At 39.3% G+C, this 24362-nt stretch overlaps 1 protein-coding gene across 5 annotated transcripts in view; it reads left to right on the forward strand.

Annotated features, from left to right (window-relative positions):
* nlgn1 (neuroligin 1) overlaps positions 1-24362 on the forward strand; it is a 370620-nt gene that overhangs the window by 184881 nt on the left and 161377 nt on the right. The window lies entirely within an intron of this gene.

Raw genomic sequence — 24362 nt, forward strand, 5'->3', positions numbered from 1 at the left:
TTGGGTTGGAGAGCAGTACGGTGAGAGAACAACAGAGTTGGCAAGAGAAAGAGAAATAAGAGAAATCCTGGTTACTCAATTGTCTGATACAATCTCAGGAACTATCATTGGCATTGTACAGCATCTGGACAATGATGTTCAGTGATCCTCATACAGTTGGACAAAGCTTCAAAAGTCGATAGTTAGATTATAATTCAAAAACAATAATGGACTCACTCCAGAGTTCCATCAAAATCCTAATAAATACACAAATTCCATCCCACTTTCTCACGTTATGCACTTGTCTTTCTGTTGTTTCTACTCAGACTTGCCGTGACCTTGCCCTCTCGTGCTGACTATTTTTCATCTTTCTAAAATTGTGGGACATTTTCCCGATCCAGGTCCTGGTTCACCTTGGTTCATTGTCTTCCCAATAGAATGAACTATTAAAATGATTACAACTGTGTACAGTATGCAATCTTAATGAGCATAAACTCTTTTTTAGACTCAGAACAGCAATTATTAACTGTTTTGGTTTTTGTCTTGTTCTAAATGTAGACTTGATGCTCAGTGGACATAGTTGATGTAGAATTTATGCTAGGAGAATGTCTACATGAAATACATTCATTTGGTTGTTGGCACAGTAAACAGAGATGGTTGTTCCCTGTACAAGATGTCTTGTGTAAAGCAAAACACTGAACTAAATTACTTAAAGTATTCACATTGCATTACCAAAATGAAAGCATTAGTACACATTTCTCCATTATTATTTTGATTTCAGGCTGCGGCTGGTGTTAATCTTGTAGTATTGCGGTTTGCTGTTTAATTTCTTGCCATGGGGTCAATCCCCAACTGGCCCAAACAAAACCTCCTCTCTCTGTGTTTCTATTTATTTTTCTTCTTGTTTGTGTCTCCCTCTTTTTTTAAACATGGGATTGTTTCCCCAGGCTGCAGACCTCTGCAACCTTATCTGACCACAACTATTGATCTCTCACCAAGGCGTCTGGATTTGACCCTGTAGCCTCAGCCGTTATGAGGCCAATACAGTGTGAGCAGTGGTATCATAGTGCAGTACTTGTTGTAGCATGATCAGTCATTGTTTAAATCAATAGTGCAACCACGACCACACAACTGTTGGCACAATTTTTCTTATACTTATGGCCAACTATGGCACTCTGCCATAGTTTTGTCATGGCTGCAGCTTGATTCATAAAACTGCACCAAGTGGTGCACAACCACTATATTAGATATTGGTGAAATAGTTCTATGAGGTAGTAAGGGTGAAGTTTCAAAAACAATTTTACCAGTATTTGTATCATGTGTATGCATTTGTGTTTATCATATCTACAGTATTTAGGATTAGGGTTAGGATTAGGGTTAGGGTTAGAATGGTTAGGGTTAAGGGAGGAGAACGGATGCAAACTGTGTCAAAGTCACATTCTGCTTCTGCCTTTACTTCTCTCAAATAGAAGTCATTATTTGCACGACCACCAGAGGTCAAGAAAACTTAAACATAGGTTGTTTTAAGTCTTTGAACATACAACCAATGCTGTCATTATTCTGGTGTCTGGTGAGTCTTATTGTTTAGAATATTCAGTCAAAGTATATATTAGGTCAATAATAGTAAGGTCAACAATTTTGAGATGTGCCCACTGTGTGACTTTGGGGTCAGTTGTATAGTGCAGTGTTGGAGAAGATCAAGGTATGACTTCATAAGTGAGCTAGGTTTGAGTGTTGACATTATAGTGGAGTCCAAAAGTCTGAGCTTTTTGGACATCACTCATATTTGGAAGGTCAGTGCAATGCTTTAAATTTGTATCCATCCCATGGTTGACTGATGTTAAAACAAGCATTTTATATTCTTATGTAACAATAAATTGCGGTTTCCAAAATATGTTTTATGAGTAATTCTGAGTAATTTATGAGTGTTTTATGAGAATGTGTTTAATGTTCTCTGTCCAGTGTGTGCTTTTTGAGTCTCTCTTCCTATAGTGTGCTGCCTATGCTTCTGTGTTTACCTGCACTGGGGAAATTGGTTGTTTGACAGTGATATAACCTATCAAGTTGTTTATGGGGAATGACAGCTATTTTTCATAGTACTATTTTGTGGCCAGAGGCAGCACAGTTGGAGCCAGTTTATTAAAAAAAAAAAAAAAAAACAGTTTTGTATTAGTACCATAGGCCTTGCTCATTTGTAGTTAAAAAATTGAATGCTTCAGATACTTGGAAGAGCCAATGGACGGAAGCATACATCCCTCCAGCAACCTGGCATTTTTGAAATGGGGTGCACTAATGAGGCTTGTTGGGACTGGACACTCCTGGGGGCATTCAGTGATGTAGAGTGAAGGAAGACAGGACCCAGAAAGAGGATAGAAGTTCCCTTTGGATACAGGGTGAACTGGTTTTCATGTATTTCAGACAAGAATGATCTTCAGCCTCCATAATGAGCAGCACACCGGCTCTCTCTTCTTCTACTTGTCCACACAATCCTCTGCTCTCCCCCCGCCCACTTCCAACTGTCTCACCCTATCATCTCGCATTTGTCAGGCTCTCTTGGTTTATGTATTTTTAAATGCAATTTTGCCTATTCAAATTTAACAGTGAAAGATTGTTTTCATTAGCGAGTGACAATAAATGGGATATTTAAACAGCCGACTGGCTTTTCAATTTCACATCTCAAGCATCACAGCCACACTAGGTTCATAAGCCCAGCAGCCAGTAGGAGGAGAGACATAGACAGAGAGCAGGGGGAGAAGAGAAAGGAAGGCATAGCGAAGGGCAAAGGATGGATTCACTAACTGTTAACGCAATTTAATTTCAGCAGATGAAATTGAAACATTTGCATTTGGGACAAGTGTGTCTCTGTGGTCGTAGTAGGAGTGTAGGGAAATTAGCTGCACACTGGAGAACAGGAGAAGTGAATTACACTTTTGTTGGGTTTTTGGTTTTGCTGGTTTAATACCACAGATGTGTGGCTCTCTTTGTAATAGCATTTGATTCTTATGTCAGCAATCTCCTTACCATTATCACATTCAGAATCTGTGACATGCCCTTGAGTGGAACAGAAAAGAGTTTCAGGTTTGGAATACAATGTATGGGCATGAGTGACTGCTGAGTAACATAGGCCAAAATTAACCATAAAACAGAGTCTTTTTGATATTTGTTCTACCATAAAAATGGTATGCAATGGGAATGTGCACAATTTCCAAAATAAATGTCATTTTGGCAAAATTTGAACTAATGTCATACAGCTAAAACCAAGCCAAACCACCAGAGAGCTACAGTATGCTAATCTGAAGCTACACATAGAGATAGTACCAGCTAGCCAAGGCTAAAGCTAAATTCCATTTTTTTTGTACATACACTTATATACACTATATACAGTGTACATAAAAACACACACATTATATATGTATAAATACAGTATATATGTATATACACTCACCAAATGTAGAGATATTAAACTAAATATTTATTTTTTACATTAGTGCATCAATCTAAACATGACCAGAAAGCTGGAAAACATCATTTCTTAGATACTGCACGTTCCCTTAAGATTGTCTGATGGCCCGGTGTATTATCTGAATTTTTAGACTTTCTGAAATGCCTTTTAATAATAATTTTTGCATCGAATAATCAGACTGAAAAGGCCTGAAATTTAGATAATACAGTGTGTATCTGTTAAACAGTTTGTGCAGCCAGCCTTAAAACTACAAACTCTTTATTCTCAACTCCACAGTTCCTGTAGTTACTGCTCTCTGCCTTTGTAGCACAATACTTATTTCTCTTAATGGACAGGGTGATGGTCATAAAAACCAGAAACAATACTAGTCTTGCCTTTCTAAAAACATGTGTTGCCTGAGCTCTTTACAGCTCCTTTTACAGAATACGGTGACTCACTGGATCATTGAGATGAGGTCCAGGCCAGAATAATATTGATGCAGCGCTTCATTTAGCCATATTTGCAAAAGCTCCAACAGATACATTGTCCTTGTCAAGGCAAATTAAGCAATCCACAAGTATTCTGTGGAATGCAGAAAATCAAATTTGATCTATCTTTATATCCCTGCCAAGCCAGTTAAGCAGCAGTCTGAGCGTTCTTGTAGTGCCGATCACAGTGTTTGTTTATTCTTATTGCAGCCAAGACAGATCAGAGAGTTGGACAAATTCAATCTGATCTGTGTTGTTTTATACTCAGATGAGCTAGTTAGGCAGTAATGTGGGTGTGGGAGTGCAAGAACTAAGCAGGATATCATTTCATTTGTCAGTGATGATAGCACAGAATGCTTCCCTAGTGTCACTTGGTGCAGCTGACTGTCAGTGAATATGTGTCTGATTTGCTTTGGATTATCAGTAAATGTTTCAGTATGGTTTAGTTTTTATTCCATATCGCTCGATAAAAGTGGTTGTTTCATTTTGTTTAAAGCTCTACGATCAGTGGATTTGCTTGCAGAAGCAAAGTTAATCTACATGGAGCTTTAGCACCTAGTTTTTGGAACTTTGACACCCAAATTTATACCATTGACCCACTGCAAACTTTCTTGTCAGGGCTGATGTGGTAGGACCTGAGACTAAGAGTGTCCAAAACGGAAGAAGCTGTAATATTAGCTGCATTGCACCATCCAAAATTTCTATAAATTTACTTTGATGGATTGAACTGAAAGTACAATCCCAGTTAGTGATCAAGGCCACAGGTAGGCACTACGTCACCAGGCTTCCAGCACCACATTTTGTGAGAATCCACTAACAGGCTTTATTTCATTCAACTGATATGACTACAAGGCTACCAATAGAGCAGTTATCTTGGATTGATGCAAGCATGCTCCCAAGTAGGAGTAACTGGAAGTTTCCCAGTTTTTCCAGTTCTGCTAACCCAACATGAATTCAGTATAAATGCCATGTTCTTTGCGTTTAGTAGAGGTGAAAGTGGTGACTTCTGGTTTTTCACAATAGGGTGCTCACAAACAGTAATTTAGAGGAGATTTGCCTTGAAGTGACCATATTGAAACCTGAATTTGATTTAAATAGGCATGTTAAAAGCATGTTTTTTTCTGTCTAGGAAACATTTGCACTGATCTACTTCATCGTGTATGGTGGGGCAACAGACAGAGCACACAAGAGTGAAGAATTAATTCAGAATACCTGGAAGGGACATAAAAAATCTGTAGTTTCATTAATCAAGGCAGGTGGTTGCCATTATGTCTGATATGTGTGTGTTTTGAGTGTGTCATGAAGCGGGGACAAAAACAGAGTCGGAGTGTACAAGTTGAAAACACACACATAGATACATCCATACATATGTTTCATCTGCACACAGAGAGACAGACATACTGGGATAGTATCTATCTATCTGACCCACCAAGCAGTCAAAGTATAGACCCATTCTATGTCTGTGTTTACAAAAATCACAGGTTTACACAAACCTTTACTATCAATATAGTGTCAGTCAATGTATTGAAAGACCTGTCAGTCGGTTCAGGAGTGATAGCAGGAGTTACATTTACCTTAACTTTCAATAAAACTTTAATACTGGTTCAAAGAAAGCATTTTTAGATCCTGTTAAATTAGTATGGAGAGTTTACATTTTCAATAGTACCACTGTATTACATGGTATGTTAATGGTTTCAGGACATCAAAACACAGGAAATTAGTGCAGTGCATTCATGACTGTGGCCAGAACTGTAACACCCCACCCCCATAAGAATTTTTCACTAACCACCAAAAAAAGTCTGAATATATTTTAGTTAAAATAAAAACAAAAAACATCTACATCTACATCTAATTGTGCAAATGTTATCTACTATCAATTTTATGTCCCTACTTCTCTCGATTCAACTAAAATTTTAACTTTACTGTTCCCAGAGCAAACATCGCATTGCAGCCCGGCGAAACATACATGATACATGAATCACAATAAATGCATAAATCACATTATGTAAATATGTAAAACATATGCTAAGCTGTGAGCTGAGAGCTCACATGAAATAAAATGTATAGAAAGTGACAGTATAACTTTAAACTGGAGGTAGTTAAAAATATCTTCAACCCCAACCAAACGCCACAATATCAAAAAATCTTTTTGTCTTTAAGGTATTCACTTTAAAAATGTCAGAATCCCTTGATTAAATTTAAAAAAAAAAGTGTGTGACTGTCCCACATTCCTGGAAAAATACTAAAGGCATGGACTTCTCAGCGGTAGCTAGAGCCCTGTGTACATCCATATTTTGGTGCTTTTTTGGACAGACTTAAAAGAGTTTAGCCGGCAATAGTCTACTCTCTTTACCCTCCACTGCTGGGAGGTCAAAGGTCAGGATCAGGTGCAGTTCACAGCAGTAGCCTTGAAGCTCCATGTTGGGTCGAAACCTCATTTGTGCAGCTGGCGGGAAGTGTCTGTGACCACTTGTCTGCTCTAATGATGTCCTGTGATGTGTGTATAAATGTGGCTCCTGCAGAGTGGAGATAGGAGAGCTGGAATACGCAGAAACTTCAAGTTCCAAAAAAAAAAAAAAACTGACTCAAAACTTCATGCACTGAATACAACTTGTCTACAGCTTGGACAAACTTTTAGTCGTTGTTGCTGTTTGTGTGTGTTCTCCGGATGTCTCTCTCTCTCTCTCTCTCTTTGATGCATGAGGCAGGTTGTTTGATAGAGACATGACGGCTTCACACAGTTGTGTGTATGTGTGTGTGTGTGTGTGTGTGTCTATTGACAGCTCCAGATTGCTGTGAAACGCACAGAGAGAACAGTCTATTCCTTTTTCAGTCTGAAGCGCAGGCAACATCCATCACTACTGACAGAGAGAGGGATAGGGAGGGGGGAGTGACAGGTGAAAGAGTGATCTTAATTCTGAAGGGACTTTTGTGTTTTAAAGCTCGAATACACATCAGGTTACATTAGAAGGAGAAAAGCAGGGAAGGAGAGAAGTGAAGATGAGAGGACTCTTCTTTTCGCTATGCTTTTTTTTTGTAATGTTTCTTCATTTCTCCCTACCTGACCTCCAAACAACCCCTCAAGCACACACATATACACACAAAACGCTGCTTTTAATTTAGTTTTCAGCAAAAATGGCCAGGCTGCGGCAGACAGAATGGAAACACTTAATACAGCTCTATCTCTCTCTGTTGTTCTTTCTCTCTCTACCTCTCTCCATCTGTCTCTCTCTATCATTTACTCTCATTCATCCTCTCCATCTACCCCTCTATCAAAATTGAGAATTTACTTTTTCAACTTCCAGGAGCTTGAACTCGCCACTCTTTTTATTCTCTGCATCTCCAGCCCCCCCCTCCTTTCCCTTCTCCCCTTCATTCCGTCTCTCTTTTTTATCTGATTAGAACTAGAGTTATAACTCCTTCTAGCTGATCTATATACTTGTCTATCCTATTTACAGGGGCATCCATTGGATTATACTGGCCCTTCTGCTTACATCTAGTTAGGCTTAAAGGATTGATGGCTCACATATACACATGCATAGAGACACACAAAATGCACACTCACATCAACAGCCACAAGGCACAAAAGCACAGAGGCATGAACATAGAGGGTATTTACCTATGCATAGTCCGGTACGTTCATACATAGAAATACCAAAAAAAAAAAAGCATGCAAACACATACACACGGCTTCCCTCAGGTTAGGTCTGAGGCTATATCATGTTGGAAAAAGTTAATATTGGATCAAGACTCAGTGTTGAAACACTTGGATCAAGGCTACAAATTAACCTCATCAGAACTTCCCTGATAAATACATGTTATTATTGTTGAAATCACTCTCAAATATTAATAAGGATATTTTCCAATATCAACATGTATCATATATGGTACAATATGGCAAATGTTTACAACATGAAAAAGAATCTGCACATGGATTGTAGTTTCTGAACTTTGTTGGGATGAAATAAGCTATGATCCTCATCAATTAAATAGCTCTAGCTAACATAACAAAGGGGAAGATACTATATAGACACAAAATTGATTACTTCATGCTTATATCATGATTAACAAATCAAACAAAAATCTGAACCTGTTGTGGCCTGTGTGTATTTCTGTCTTAGATGTCCTAGAATACCTTGGGTAGACGTTGTTTCCCTTCTAGTGGAGCTCACTCTGAGGTTGCCACAGCATTTATAAGTTTGCTGCTTGGTGCCAGCCTGCACATCCACTCCATCGTTCAGTTGGTCTAGCTGAAGAAGAAGAGAAGGCGAGGAGAAAGAGGAGTGTGATTCCACTCTAATTCTGTGCTCTTGACTTGAAGAGATTGCTCAGGCAATAATTGCAGACCCTTTGCTCAGGGTAAATCAATCTAAATGGAACAGGCCTAGATGATGCTACTCTACTTGACCGATTCCGCTCCTTCCTACTTCTGATTTTCCCAATCACTTCCCTGACACTCAAGTGACTGTTAAAGAGACTTGACAGAATAAGACACACACATACAAGCATAATCATGCGCACATACTGTATAAGGGTAAAATGTTCTTCTATAAGCACTCAAAGGAATGAATTCCACTCTGAGTTTCATAAATTAGTGGCTCTCAAGAAGTAAATGGAGGGGGGAGGGAGTCTCAGTTTTACATGGATATGGTTTTAAAAAAAACCCACTCAAACAAGTAAATTAATTCATTAACCTTTAATTCAAATGTACAAAATAAGTTAATTGATTGACTGATCCACCAGACATTACATGTAGATTCTGGGGTTTTTTTCCACCATGTTTGACCCTATTTCCCTGCTTGTTTTTCCCTTTGGTGCCCCAAGGGATGCAATTTGCCTCAGAATTCGTACCCCTTAATCTCAAAATCATGAATGTGTAAAACCAGAAGGCACAGACATTAAACACACACTGTAAAAATCAGGGAAACCTACACTTTACAAAGATGGACGTTTCTCAGCAATCTGTTCAGGATAAGAATCAATAAGTATATAATATAACCTGAAATCCTGGTTCATAATCATCAAATTCATGACTGTTTCTCTAGTAAAAGAAAGCAAGATGATCTTTTTACATCCATGCCTGTGTTGTTTTAAGGCTCACAATGTCCCATCGACATGGTTCTTATTTTATTACATTTTCCCTTATTCAGAGACAGATCACATGTTAATACCAGGTATCAGTTGTGTCAACACTGGCAGCAAATGTTGTAGAAAATTCAACAACACTGGCCTTAAGATTTCCATATTTGGGTCCAAGTGAAACACAGAAGCTTGTCAGTTGCAGCAATGAAACATGACCTATTTCCTGGTACTAAGCTCTTCAGTTCATCCGGTAAACCCCAGCATACCCCACCATAAACCAGTCAAACTATTATCTGCCCTCCAATCACTAGTGAAAGTTGAGATAAGCTTCCCTCTAACCATCAGAGTAGAGAGAACCCTTACATTAACCAATAAGATAACCCACATCCTTTCTGATACATGAAAATGTGTATATCTTCATATTATACCAAGTGATATGTAACCTCTCTCTCTCTCATCCTCTTTATCTCTATCTCTCTCCACCGTCTCCCAGGTTTAGCTTAGTGCTCATAGAGCCTCCCATTACATGGTGTAATTGCGTATACTAATTATTTTGCCATTATGATTTCACAGCGTGTTGCTGCTTATCAGGAATGTCTGTTTTGCCAAGTTTTTCTGTGCTGTTATAAAACCGCTTTACTGCCTGATGGAGTCCAGGTTTAGTGCTCCTATTACTGGGCAAGAGTTAATGTCAGAAAGTAAAGATAGATTTAGACAAAAGTCTAAAAAAAAAATATGACTGGTAGTAACTACTTTATATACTGCTGATGTACCTTTTGTAATACAAAAGGACACACACATACACACACACACACGTTTCATCCAATAATGAATAAGAAAAATTGTGTTTCCGCTATGATGTCCAACCGCACATTAATTAAATTCTGCTGTTAGAAAATATTTGATGAAAAAGAAAGTTCCTTTGAAGTGGACACATTCCTTTCTGTCACGCTGGGGACTCTAGACTCTGATGGTGCATATTTGATGAGCTCCTTGTATGTTTTGATTATTAACAACTTTTACTCCTTAAATTATTAACTCCAGTCATCAGATAGACATCATGAAATGCAAAGTACACTATTTTCTTCAGAAACTTTATTTTAATTGTGCAGCTGAATTTTGTTGTGTTTTGTTGGGTTTTTTTTTTCTATTGGGTTTTTGGTTAGGCCACATAGAAAGGAATCAGATTCAGATTTTTTTTCTTCATATCAAGATATCAAACATAAATATATCAATTGAAACAATAAGGAATTAATAAATGAAATGGTTTTAATCCAGACAGAAACTTCACTAGTGAGACTAAACTGAGGTTGAATTGTAGAAGCAACCGCAGATATATGTATCAATTGACAAATGTATTATGGTGCTCAGGTATAAATACCTGGGCACCAAATACTGAAATGTTGTGTAAGAAAGGCCAACAACTTTTTTTTTTTGCTAAACTCCAGATTGATAAGACTCTAATGATACTGTTCTATAGAGCTTTTACTGAGTCTGTTATCTCATTTTCTATTATCTGCTGGTATGTCAACCTTGGTACCAAAGAGAAGAATGCACTTGATAAGTTTGTGAAGGTGGCATGTAAGATGGTGGGAGTACAGTTCAGAAATTTGAGTCATATATTCAAAAAGCAGGTACTTAATAAAGCTATGACCATTCGATTAGAAAGTGCCCACCCTCTTATCTGGCCTATGTTTAAGTGCCCACAAGAAATCGGTATAAAAATTCTTTCATTCCTGTCTCCATTTGAGCCTTGAATGCTGTTGGCAGGGGGAGGTAACTGCTGCTTTTACCTTGTTGCTACCTCAATGATGGTGATGATGGTGATGATGATGATGATGATGATAATAATGATACAGGGACTGGAACAATTATTAATATTGAGGAGCAATACATTATATTTGTAGGGATGATTTGTGTGGAATGCCAATGTCTTGGGGGGTTACAGTGGATACTTACTTGTCTAAACTGCTGTATGGTTTTTTGGCATATTGTTGTGTTTTGTTTTGTTATGTGTTTTTCTGTTTGCTGCAGCACAAATTGCCCACTTGGGACAAATAATGACCTTGAAATTGAATTAAAACAATAAGGAATTAATAAATTAAATTGTTTTAATCCAGACAGAAACTTCACCTGTGACACTAACAGAGGTTGAACCATAGAGGCAGTTTATAGCCTTTCATTGGTAGATTCTGCTGCAAATCAAACACGCCTGCACTTCTTTTGGATAGTTTTACTGCCTCCACCTCTGTTTTTTTCTCCTGTGTGTGCTCATTCTTCTCTCTTGGGCAGTTTAACTGAGCGGAGCTCATGCCTTTGTCCCGCTTAGCCAGTCAGAGCCCGTTTATTCAACATTATTTAACATTACATGTGTCACATGTCCAAATTGCACCAAATTCAACACTGCACATCCTTGGGTCTCCAGCAATACACCTGCTGAGTGTGAAGTCAATTGGATGAATGGTTCTTGAGTTATGCAAAGGACACACATATATACAGATAGACAGACAGACAGAGATTCCTTGCTTTTTAGTTAGATGAACTGCAGTGCCCATTCATTCAATGCCAACACTCAGTGCCACTTCAGGAAGAGTTATGCCCTTCATGTAGCAAGATAGAAAGTCAAGGTATGGAGGTCAGAGTGGTGGATTGGTGCATTCATGCAGGAGGATAGAGTTTGCGTTGTATCAAAATGTAGATTTAGGACCTTAATGACTTTGGCTCAATTTTGCTCACATGATGCAAACTGATAAATAAAGCTACTGCCTCAAATGACAGAAGACCTTGTCCCTGGTATTAGTCCAGCATAGACGTACGTTGGGTTCAGGGTTTTTGTGAAAATAATTAAGCTGTCTTATAATAGTCCGGTATGCGCACTGTACTTGATGGAAACTTGGAGGCAGTAGGGTAAATGCAATGCAAACAGAATGCACAAGGAAGGATGGTAAACAGTGGTCAATAGCGGCCAAACAACATTTTTTTGTGGTAGGGCCCTGGGTTGATCTGGCCACTGACACCACTAAACAAATTGCCAAAAGGATATTTTTATGATGATGTTGTAGTAGTCCTAAACCTTAGTCAGACATAACAACCCAGTTACTTCAGTGTGGTCAGCTAATTGGCCAGCTTGTTTGCCTACCTCCATCTTTCAGTCTGCTTGGGCTGTGTCCACATCATGCCTCTGCTGTGTGTAGCTGTACTCCCCTACTACATCTCCCTCCGTCAGTCTACGTCTCTCTGCTGCCCCAGGTTCATGTCACACCATAACAGGATTCATCTAAGTCAAGGGTTAGATAAAGAGCAGTGGGAGGGACTGAAATAAAAGAGGAGAGAATCCTCCTTTTCATCTCAGCCTCTCGCTGTCTCACTGTCTCTAAAAGTGGTTGTAGACCGTGATGGAGCGTTGCGTCTGCGCCGCAGGTCTCTGCCCCAGCCAACCACTGCTATAATCCTGTTTCCTCCTTTTCACACGCTCCATGATAGACTACTTTGGGGCACGTTCATGCTCTGAAATAATCTGTATGAGCTATTTTATGCGTGTTGTGCTATGTTGTCTGCCTGTGTCTCCGCCTTCAGTGGATATGTGGTGAGATACTGAGCGTGCAAGCGTGTTGGTCAGTGGGTCCAGCAAAAGGGATAGTGATGATATATGAGCAACACACACACACCCCAGAGGTCATTGTGGGAGCATGGTGCATTACTGTGATTGAAGCCGATAATGCACCAACAGACTTCGTGCTGTGCCCCTTCTAACCCAATCACAACTCTGCTGATGGCGAGCCCTGCCATCTGTGCTTCTTTGATTGGATGGGGGAGTGATTGATACACACTTGAGCCTATTCCAGTGAGTTACTGTGGCTCACTGTAGTCTTTAAGACAAGACCCTGTGGTCATTTTTCACCTGCAGACGCCAGTTCGCCGTACTGTCCTGCCTTATCCTGCATTCATTAACTCTTTGATGCAAAGCTGAAATTCAGTAATTGTGTTTCACAGTTGGGGGTTGGTGAATGGTGCTTACTCATTTCCTCTCACTCACCCATGATTTCCTGATTTGCTTCAAATGGACTGTGTTAAAAGGTAGCTACAGGTTTCAAATTGTTTTTCAGATTTGTCTGTCTTACTAGAAACTGGATTAAGACAAAATGGAGAAACATGGCTGTGGATATCAACACACTGTATTTGAAATTAAACATGGAAAATTTGAAATTATAAATGTTCAGAATCAGAATAGAAATAGGACATAGCAATTTACTAAGACAGAACTAAGGCTGGGTATCATTTGATTTTTTTTCAATACTAGCCAATATGCAATGTGGTACATGAAATTTGGCACCTTATTATGAGAAACATCTGCATGTTTCGTTGTTGTTTTTCAGAGAAAGCTTCTTATTTTTTCATTTAACAAAAGAAGCCAAAGGTCTATGTTGTTAAATGTTAAATATTGTTTAAACAGAAGCAGCCGTACAGCAAATTATTGTAAATACATAGTATTTAGTACACATACACACACACAAAAGATTAAAAAAAAAGATTTAAACCTCCTGAAAAAGTGGGCTTCAAATATATTATATTTTTTGTATCACATTTAAAATCTAAATATCTCTCTGTGATATGAAATATTCATGGCTAAATAAGCAACAATCAAAGTTTAAAACAAAAGCCAGAAGCCTTTGACAACACCTCTCCATATTAAAATATGCTTTAGAGCATATATCAACTAAAATATATGAGAGGAAAAAAACTTACACACTGTAGCTTTAACTAAAATCTTTCATGTCATCTTTCATCTTTCATTCATTCTTCTCATTGGAAACAGTAGTTCATCTTAATTCAAGGTCATCTTTTTTTTTTTTTTTTTTTGAAGCTTTCAACCACAGACTTCAAAAAATCTTTAATTGCATCTAATTTCCATACTATTTATTAAAACCCTGCCATGCCTCATTGCAATACTCTACATTGCCTGTAAAATCATTTCCTTTTCCCCAAAATTCAGCGGAGCACGTTACAATTTTGGCAACTCATCACTATCCTCATTTCTCAACTTGATTTTTATTTGTGCACCTGCCTCTCAAGCAATGCTGTGAAGTCAACATCCAATATCACTCCAGCACTCACTCCACGGCTGCACCAGTGTCATCCAGATGATATTTTGGACTTATCCGAGTCGTTTCCACTCTTCTTCCATCCCTCCATCTACTGGATTGCAAATGAAGTGGCAGGAGAGAGAGAGGGGAACAGGAGGAGGAGGATTCTACATTAAAATGGTACTTTATGTGAAGGAGGTTTTGAACAGCAACAAGGGGAAAATGTTAAAAAAATAGAATGATTTCAATACTCACAAATCATGTAAAGTGATGTCGATAAAATTCATCTGGACTCTTCATTCAGTCAGTTTACCCCCACTAACAGCCAACCACATAACTCTTAATTTCCTACCTGTTTCAAATGAGCCCAGCTTCTGTTTGTGTGTGCATCTCATTGAGCGCGTGTGTGTGGATTATTTTTCCTTAGCGTATGATTGTCACAGTGTGTGTGAGTGTCTGTGTAATACGTACTGCAGAGAATAGTAGAAACATCGCTCCAGTAACTTGCTGCATAATTCTCGGTGCCAGGGGAGACTCGCCTGGTTGGTTCATTTCTATGGAGAGATGTCTCCCAGTGTTTGAAGAGGCTAAAATAGAACAGTACAAAGCATGACAGGGGGAGAAAAAAAAAAATCTGTATTCCCGCCACACACACTACACAGCGCAGCCGGGGAATAGCTGCTAGTCTGTCTGGCTGACTGACTCGACTAATATTTCTTTGCAATCCAGAAGAAAAACTAAAAAATAAAAATAATGGGAGTGACTTTCATCTTTGATGTGGTTGCAGTTGGAGATCCTCTCAGTCCCTAGTCTTTCTATGAATCCCCCCCCCCCCCCCCCAAAAAAAAGACAGAAAACATTCACCAGCCATTCACTCAGTCACACTGGGGAAATATTTATTTTTATATTACCAATGAAATTCAGACAGAGACGGAGTTTAACAACCCGTTCTCATCCCAGGTTGTCAAATAACAACGCTTCGTCACGCCCCTCTGGCGTCTCATGCAGACACATAAAGCAGCCTTTGGCGTCTGTGTAGCGATGCACAGGGTTTTCAACTCAATCCAAAGCAGACTCATCTACGGCAATAGTACACGCTCAGAGCACCTTATATTGTCTGGTTAGGTTAAGGCACAAAACTACTTTGACAGGTTTAGGGAAAGATCGTGGTTTGGGTTAAAATGATCACTTGAAACGTTGTCACCACAACAAAATACTGTCCAGAGTTGCGGTTGGAAACATGACACTCGTGGTTGGAAGTGGGAGGTGAACAGTGATCTCCTGCAGCAAAGTCTCCTTTTTGTCATCCACCCGTCCACCCAACCCGCCTCTTCCTAAGAAGGAAAATATCACTTTATATAGACTTCATCAGTCTCATGGTGTTTAATAATGATGCGGATGGGTTTACATTGGAGTTAGTTGAAAGACCGGTGCGTCTCATACAGACACTAAAGGGTGCCTTGTGCCTTAGTATCAGATACCGAAGAGCATGACAAAATGTTGGTATTTTACGCCCTTGGAATGAGAATGGGCTGAATTCAATACTGCAATGGTCCAGTCTCAAGTCATAGCCAGGGGCATGTCAAACAAATAAACTCCAGTCACTAATAAAATCTGGGCAAAATACTGTATACTATTGGTGGGGGTGGAATACTAAAGTGTCTCACAAGGTAAACTCTGCATAATGTATATTTCCACAGCACTAATTCCATCAGCACAACAGAATCAGTCATATCATACAATCTGATTTGCTGCTCTGAGTTTTTCTTTTTAACAGAACTACTGTTTTCACTCATGAATTAGTTCCATTTCATTCTGCTTTCCTGGTTTTTTTTTGTTTGTTTGTTTTTTAATAATTATTTAACTACAGTTGATATAATTCAACACTTCCTGACAAGTTTTCACATTAAAAGCCTAGCAGGAGAGGGAGAAATTCTACTATAAAAAAGATAAGTAAGATTAAGATTAAAAAGAAAAAACTTTAAATCACTCATTTAGCCTAGAAAGCTGCTGATTTTCATCAGTTGTCCTTTATGGTATTAAAAAAAGGCACTATTTTTTTTTTGTGTGAATTATGTGTTATGTGATTTGTTCAAAATAGAATTCAGTGGGCTATTTAATGTAAAATCTACACAATGTGAAATGAAAATATTTCATAACATATGTTGTTTACTTGTAGTCTTTAGGTGAGCTACATTCTACAGGAAGAAATAAATAATTTACTTTCCAGGACTGTTGTACTTTCATCTTAGCTCCAGTTAGTCTGATACCAGCTTTGCAGATCATTAATATGGGATTTTTATAGTGCTGGAGCACACTGGGAATAACGGCGTGTTATAGATTTGATTTTAGCTCCTGCAGTTTCAGTCTTCCATCATGATATAGTACAAGGCGTTCTTTTTTATTTATTATGGAATCTTGCCGGAATTAAAAGGGGATCCAGTGTAGTCCAAGCAATGCAGGGAGAGACCACGGGTCAGAAGAAGAGTGAAAGTCAGTCGTTTTCATTCTTTCTCTCCATGTACTCTCTGCATCGCTGCATCACTCCTGCCCCCTCAACCCCATAACAAGGGTCAGAGGTGATGACCTGTTTACCCTTAAACAATAAGAACATGTCTGAGTGAATAGTGGTTGTGTAGCTTGTGTGGATGTACAGTACAGTATGTTCCGTGTTGAGGAACTGGAGACAAAACCAGACAAACACCTAAGAGTTACTAAATATATTTATCCTTCAGCAGCTACAGTCCTCCTTAACCTGACGTCTCACTCAGGAGCAGGTTTATCTGAACATTTTTCATCCTTTACTAAATTTAGAACATGTCTAATTTTGTCCTCATTGAGTAAAAATACAAAAGTAGATTAATAACCATCTGAAGCTTTGTTTTCAGTGGTAGAAAATAATTGCTGCAATGTTTAAAAAGGCCATCTGATATTGCAAATAGTCACAGGTATCATTTTAGAATGGAAAAAAAATGCCATTTCTAGCAATTCCCTGACATTTATTGCATTTATTTAACATGACAACTATAACTGTCCATAAGCAAGCAAGTTACAATCGGCAAAATAAATATGATGGAAAGAATAGACTGATAGAATTTCTAAAACGTCATTCGTCATAGTGACAAACATACATGAAGCTCTGTGTAGCACATGGTGCAGTAAATCAATTTGATCAGTTCCTAATCTAGTGTTTGCATGATGTGTAAACTGTCTGATCTGAAGAGATCAATTATTATCAGTATTATTATCAGTTATTACAATGTGCGCAAAAAGTTATTTCAGGCTAAAAGTAATGATAGATGATAGTTGATTGACTGTCTTGAGTCACAACAGTCCTGTAAACAGTGATGTGAGTTTACAGCAGTATTATGACTAAAAAAGGCTACCTGGCTCTAGCTATCTTGTAGTCAATCTATTTATAGAGGTAACCCTAGAGTTCTTTAAATCATGAAGTCAGGGAGACTCTTGAAGGACCACTACAACCTGTAGGATAAGGGCCCGCGAGGTTTAGCCTCAGCTAGCGGGCTAATCTGCTAGCATGTTTTCACTGCCAGCTGACATGTATTTGCTGTGCAAGCTGTTGCAATATTATCTAATAAGCCACACTGACTGTTTGTTTGATGATGTGGTTTTGTTGGTTTTTATTTTTTTAAATAATATAATGGACATATTCCAGTAAGAATCATTTTTTGTCTTTTTACTACAATGGCAGTGAGCTGTGGCCTCTTCATTATATAATATTTCTCCAGTCATAGTAAACAGAGCTGCTGGAAGTCTTTTGCTAGACTCATCAAATAATTTGACAGCTGTGATATAACACAGAATTTTATATTGAAGGAATCTTAAAATGTGGTTTTCAAAGTCTGATAAACTACAAGTTATGTTTGTATGAATTATCATGATTGATGTCATATTTTGGAGGGAGGTTGGCTAGCTACACATCTTTAATTGTTCTCTCATAATCATCATTGTTACATTTGAAAAGGTTTGCATTGTTCAATGTACAATTTGTCAAAACTAAATGAGTGATGATAAATGTGTTTTTTCCCTTTTGCTGTACTGAGTTTTACTAATTTTCCATGGACAGTTGTGGTATGTGCTTCTTCACTGACTTACCCTCTTCTACAGTAAAAGAAGACAAGCTAGCAAGGTTACTGAAACTAGCCCGCTGACGATTTCGGCAGTGTCCGTCTATCATGATCCTCACTTCGCAGGTCGTAGCGGTCCGTCAAGAGTCTGCCCATGAAGTAGATGGAATTATACTTTCTGAAAACATTCTGTCATGGTTACATCTGCTACTCGTAGCCATGGAAGGAGTCTGACTTCATCCGCACTTGTGACCCCTCCGTCAGGCTAGCAGTGTTGGATGAATTGTCATGACTGAATGATGTTCATACCCCAGGGTGACTATTATCTTCCCATTTCAGAGCTATCATCACACCTAATGGCTGCTTCACCGTCACAGGCCTCTCCAGCATGTTTAAACCCTGCAGTAGGTACTGAAGGTTGTACAAGAGCTTGTGCCTCTTCCAAACATGTGCAGATGAAAGAAAAGCTGGACTAATTCACCAGACTACTGATTGTTTTTATCGCTCAAGGCTCCAAGTTTCATCCTCCTTTTACTGAGGTAGTCCATGTGATAGCCTTGGATACAGGTGGCCTCTGATGTGCTGTATACACAAGCTTTGTAAAGCTTTGTGTGTGACAGCTGGGCTCCATTATATTTCAGATCATGTTTAACGCTGTGGATTTCAGTATTCACTTGTGTTGATTTTTTTTTTTTTGTCCAGAGCCTGTAGTTCCTGCTCTATGTATTTCACGTGAGCTTTGGCTCACATGAGGCAAACCACAATCCTTTAAAAGGGGGCCGAAGGTGACGACCTGCGTATCTTATAATATCTGCAATACAATCAGCACATGTCAGAGTGAATTGCAGTATGTAGGTTTTATATAAATGTGGAGGGGTGGAGTAAAGAGTGGTGAGGAGGGAAGAATATTGAAGGACAAGATATAAGAGCCAAAGGAGATATGAAGAGAGGAGAGTAAGGGTTGAGGAGAGTGGAATGGTTGCCAGGGTTACGGTTGGGGTTGTGACCCCTTGTGTCAATCCGTCCATTTGGAGCATATTGCAGAGTAAGAGGATTGGATTTTTATGGAGATGGATTTCATCTGCTGGAAAGCTCTCTCTGTCTCTACCTCTCTCTCTCTCTCCACGTCCCTCTACCTATGGTAAATTCTCTTCCAGGCACCTTTCCTTTTTTTTTTTTTTCTTTTTATCTTCCTTCTTTTGTTTCCATGTGTACCTTTTATCCTCCATCCTCCTCTAAACCTCAGTGTGAGTATATTTATTCAGCCACATCAGGATCAACATGATCCCTTGTGATATTTTCCAAATGCCAATTTGTCTCTCCGAACTCACATGAAAAAGATTACAGTATGTATTGTTGTGTGTATTTGATTTTTTTTTTTTCCTTCTCTAGCTTTTGTATTTGTCAGTGAGTTTCAGTCAGAGGTGACAGAGGGGCTGTAATGGAGACAGCTTAGCTCACTTTTTCTTTTTTTTTTTTTAAATATCACACTATTCTCTTTCCATCTGCTGCACATAGTGGCTGGTAGAATGTGATTGTACTTTGATGTTGTTTGATATGCTCCACTATGCAGGCACAAATTAAGCTTTAGACCCCATTTATACTTGGTATTAAAGTGTGATACTAAGCTGGATAAATTTTGGGGATGCAGGATAATGCAATTATGACGATATAAAGAAGTGCTTGGACTAATGTCTTCTGTAATACATGGGTTCACCAAGAAATCAAAAAAAAAATCCCAAAAGTCCAGAAAGTTTTTGGAGGTTGAATATATGTATTTTTACATTATTTCATGTGCCAGATCAATGATCTATCTGTAGAAGGATGTCGTAAAGCTGAACAAACCATTGTGCCCAACAGCGGGATGTGTAAGTAAATTAATAATGACTGCTGTCATTTCATTCTGCCCTCCAGTACAAAGCTCCTGTCAGTGGACGCTGTCCTGCTTTGAGGTTACTATGTGGAGCTGAAAATGGACTGGGTCCTGTGGGATTCTAATGGAACAGTTGGACCGTCACATTATAATCAAGCCTCACAAGTGGACATAAGTCAGAAGGATTCACCTGACAGTCACTCTATATGCCACAGTGGTTTCTGCATGATATATTACTATTTGCTCGATATAAATTGAGAAAATTGGAGACAAATCTGCTGAGAGGTTAAGGCAGCTAGTATTAAGACCATTTTTTTATTGCATTGTGTGTTCAGACTGACCTACTTTCTTAAGGTAGAAACTTGTTAAAGTTATCACAAGAAAGAAAAAAAAACTTCCCACAGGGTGGGAATAGGAAAACATAAAAATTCACTCACGTGTCAGTAAAGCCAACCATCAGTTTAGACTCAGTTTCATTCATTGGTTAACCCTTTATTCTGGAGCAGCAATTTAAGTATAGCCAATATTTGTTTTTGACAAACAGAAATGTTCTTTAAATCTCTGTAAGTTTGTAAAACCTTAAAAACTTATAAGTCACAGGTTAAAATGTGTGAAGTGCAGTGAGGGCTGGCAAGTGTCAGAGCATGAATACACTCTGACAAACCCACACAAAAGTATCATTACTGCTACAATTTAAAAGTTGTCAGATTATATTATTTATCATTTACAGGCCTAGCCAAGTGGGGCCAATTTATATTGTACAATGTAAAAATTCTCACACTGAGCAGCGGCCCTGGAGTACTGCATTGATCCAACAACTAACTGATTATTTTGATTTTGCGTCTTCACATTTCGGCATAGCAAATTCACCTTTTGTCCCTGAGCATCACCTTTCTAAAACAGTCCAGACACAATTCTTTTGTCACCCGCCAACATGCTGTGATAACATGCTGTAGCTTCACTCTCACTGCCTTCATTTAGAGAGGCCTTTGTTTGCTGCTATACTTTACTTCAGTTACCATGCTTCCCACTCATGCAGCTACATGAATCCTCACATGGGAGCTACGTAGAGGAATCAGGGCTGAGGGTCAAGGCAAGCGCCTTGCTTAAAGGCACCTCATTCACCGTTGTGTCTCCCACCCCCCCCCCCCCCCTCCCCCCCCCCCCAACCCACCCAGTTTCCCAGCTGTTCCACAGAGTTCAATTAGTGACCCTAGCAGCATAACGCTGCTTCTTGAGGCTATGCACACCCACGTCTCAGAAACAGTATTATAAGGAGATTGTATTATTCTTATTATTTTAATCCTGCATTTCCTCTCAGTATTTGTAATACAAAAGGAAGAGAAAAAAAAAAAAGAAACACAAAACAATACAGCAGTGACTGATTATACGACTAGAACTGGATGCAAATTTAAAAATGAAGGATCTTTAGGATGTCAAACAAACCACAGGAACATACTAAGTTGACAAGGGAGCACATGCTGAATGTCAATCAATCTTTAATTCATGTAATTTCTGCCTCCTCTGTGTTGATTATGCAGCACACCTGCTTTGTCATGCCCCCTGTGTATACGTGTGTGTGTGTGTGTGTGTGTGTGTGTGTGTGTGTGTGTGTGTGTGTGTGTGTGTGTGTGTGTGTGTGTAAACAGCATCTTGAGCCAAGCCAAGCTCCTTAGTAATCTTATCATGCTGGCATTCTGCCTTGGTTTGCATGCTGAGAGTAAAGAGTGACGAAAAAGACTGTGAGTGTTGTCTATGTTTGTGTGTGTGTGTGTGTGTCTCTGAGAGAGAGAGGCTACCAGGTTAATATGTCACTCAATGGGGGGTTCTGGTAAAAGCTGACTTTTTGTGACACCCTACATTGCACCGGCGGCACTGCTTACTGTGTCAAAGTATGTTTGTGTGCGTGTTAGGTGTGTGTGTGTGTCTGTGTGAGAGAGAGAGAGGGAAAGAGAGATCCAGCCAAATCACCTCCACCCCAGCGCGAGTCACAGTGGAAATAGCCTCTCACCGTTAAACGAGCCCATCCTTCAGAGATAGAGCTTTCCTCTGCATAATGTCTACACCGTAGGGGCCACACACACACGCAAACACACACACACACATGTTCACGCACTCACACACTCAGGAGAAACAGAGTTTCAGATCATTAATCTCTGTAGCTCCCACCCCCTTAACCCCCCACCTCAGCTCTACTGTCCTCACTCCCTTTGGCAAAGTCATGGCTGCCTTCCTTGACCAACACACACCCCCTGAGGCCCCGAGGTACGTGTCTGTGTGTGTGTGTGTGTGTGTGTGTGTGTGTGTGTGTGTGTGTGTGTGTGTGCATGCGGATGTCTCGGTGTGCCTGCAGGCCAGGCATGTGTTTGCACTTGTATGTACGTGCCAATGCGTGCATACTGGCAGTGAGTTTGTGTGTGTGTGTGTGTGTGTGTGTGTGTGTGTGTGTGTGTGTGTGTGTGTGTGTGTGTGTGTGTGTGTAGTGGTGACAGAGACAGAGAAAACACACAGCAGAGAAGAAGCAGAGTGTGTGACACGGGAAAGGAAAGAGCATGTATCCTTATTTGACTGCCAGTAACATAACTGCACGCCAGCCAACAGAATGGAGCTCTCTCTGGAGGATGCTGTCCTCCTTTTTACTCGCATCCCCCTCAAAAAGAAAATCACCAAATCACATGCTGGCACACAATGCACTGCCTCTCCATTAGTGTCAAAATGTACTTGTGAATACTGCCAATTCTTGTTGAACGGTAGCTAGAAACAGATTGGGATTTTACTTTATTCGCTTCAGTAACTTAGAGCTCTTAAGATATTATAAGACACTGGAATCACATTAAAAACAAACGTTCAAAGAAAAATAGAATTAGTGACCGTTGATTTTAAGAGTTTTTGTAAAGCTTCATAAGCATCATAAGTGTAGAAAAGCACTTAATCATAATGAGCTCATTTGAATAATACAGGCAGTGGAAATGACTATTTGCAGGGTAGCTGAAGTAGTATACCTAAGGCATAAAGAGGAATCAGAGCTATGTTATACATACAAACATGGTTATATTAAAATGAATGAAAATAAGTTAATGACATAAAATTAAATGTGGTTCGCTAGTGTTTGTCTGCTGATTAAATTAGATGAAAAGTTTTGAAAAAAAAAATCAGGGAGACATATGCTTGGGGGTAATTTCACTTTTTCTATTGCATAATTAAATGTTCTGACACACCTGTCTACCAGTTTTGCATTAGAAAAAAAACTTACAAGGGAGGGCGTCCACAATGAAGTCAGAGGGTCCTTGATTAATGTTCAATTCCAGCACATTATCTAGTGGAATATGATAATTACACACAGTCAGGAGACAGTTTTAGAACAAAATCTGCTTTTTTCCCCTAAAAACATGTAGCAGAGGCTGCATTGTTAATGTCGTTGTTAATAAAGGTCTGCTCCAGCTGCATACACTTTTGCTTTTATTTGATATTTTATTTGATATTTGACAATGTAGAGACAGACAGGAAATATGGGGAGAGAGAGGGGGTGTGACATGCAAACCGAGGATGTTGCAGTTATGTGATACGGCGCCCATAGCTTCTGTTGTTATTGCACAGTAATAATTGGATTTTCAATTGGCAATTTTCACTAACATCTCTCTAATCATTGTTTAGAGAGATTTTATTGGGTAAATCAACTTGCAATTCTAAAAGTTGAGGGAGACAAAAATAGGATTTTGAAATTGGAGCCTATAGAGGAAATGACACTTTGGGTAATCACAAAATGCTTCATAGTTAATATTACCAGAACTTCACCTTAGTTTAGGCTACAGTGTAATGAGGGTGGTAGTTTTTAAGCTGCAAGCTCAATTATGTAATAGGCAGATGGCGATAGATTCATCTCGACATGCTGTTCCCACGTTGCACCTCTGCCTCCCTCCATCCTGCCCTTTGGATTACTCTGACAGGGCCTGCACCGAGAGTGACACATGACAAAACACGGTGGTTCCTCGTCCGTAGCCAAGTGCAGGCCTGTCAGGACAGCCCTCAGTGTACCTGCTCTAATAGACCAATTTCCCAGGGGGGAGGACATCCCATAATACAAGTGGTCAGATTCACAGAAAGCCAGCTAGAGGGCCTTAATGCTGCAGATACCACAGCTTCTTTTAACTGTCATTCACTGGAGGAAAGCTGACTGAGCTCCAACACCTTCCCTTACATTCAGTCTCATGCTGTTGGCCCAGAAGCAGCTTCACTGCTCCAGCTGGGTGAAAAAGATTTGTCCTCAATGAAGACTTGTGATTGTATAGCGTTTAGAAGAGTGTTAATGAGGTTTTGTTCCAGTTT

The sequence above is a fragment of the Thunnus maccoyii genome, chromosome 7, assembly GCF_910596095.1.
Source record: "Thunnus maccoyii chromosome 7, fThuMac1.1, whole genome shotgun sequence".
Lineage (NCBI taxonomy): Eukaryota > Metazoa > Chordata > Actinopteri > Scombriformes > Scombridae > Thunnus > Thunnus maccoyii.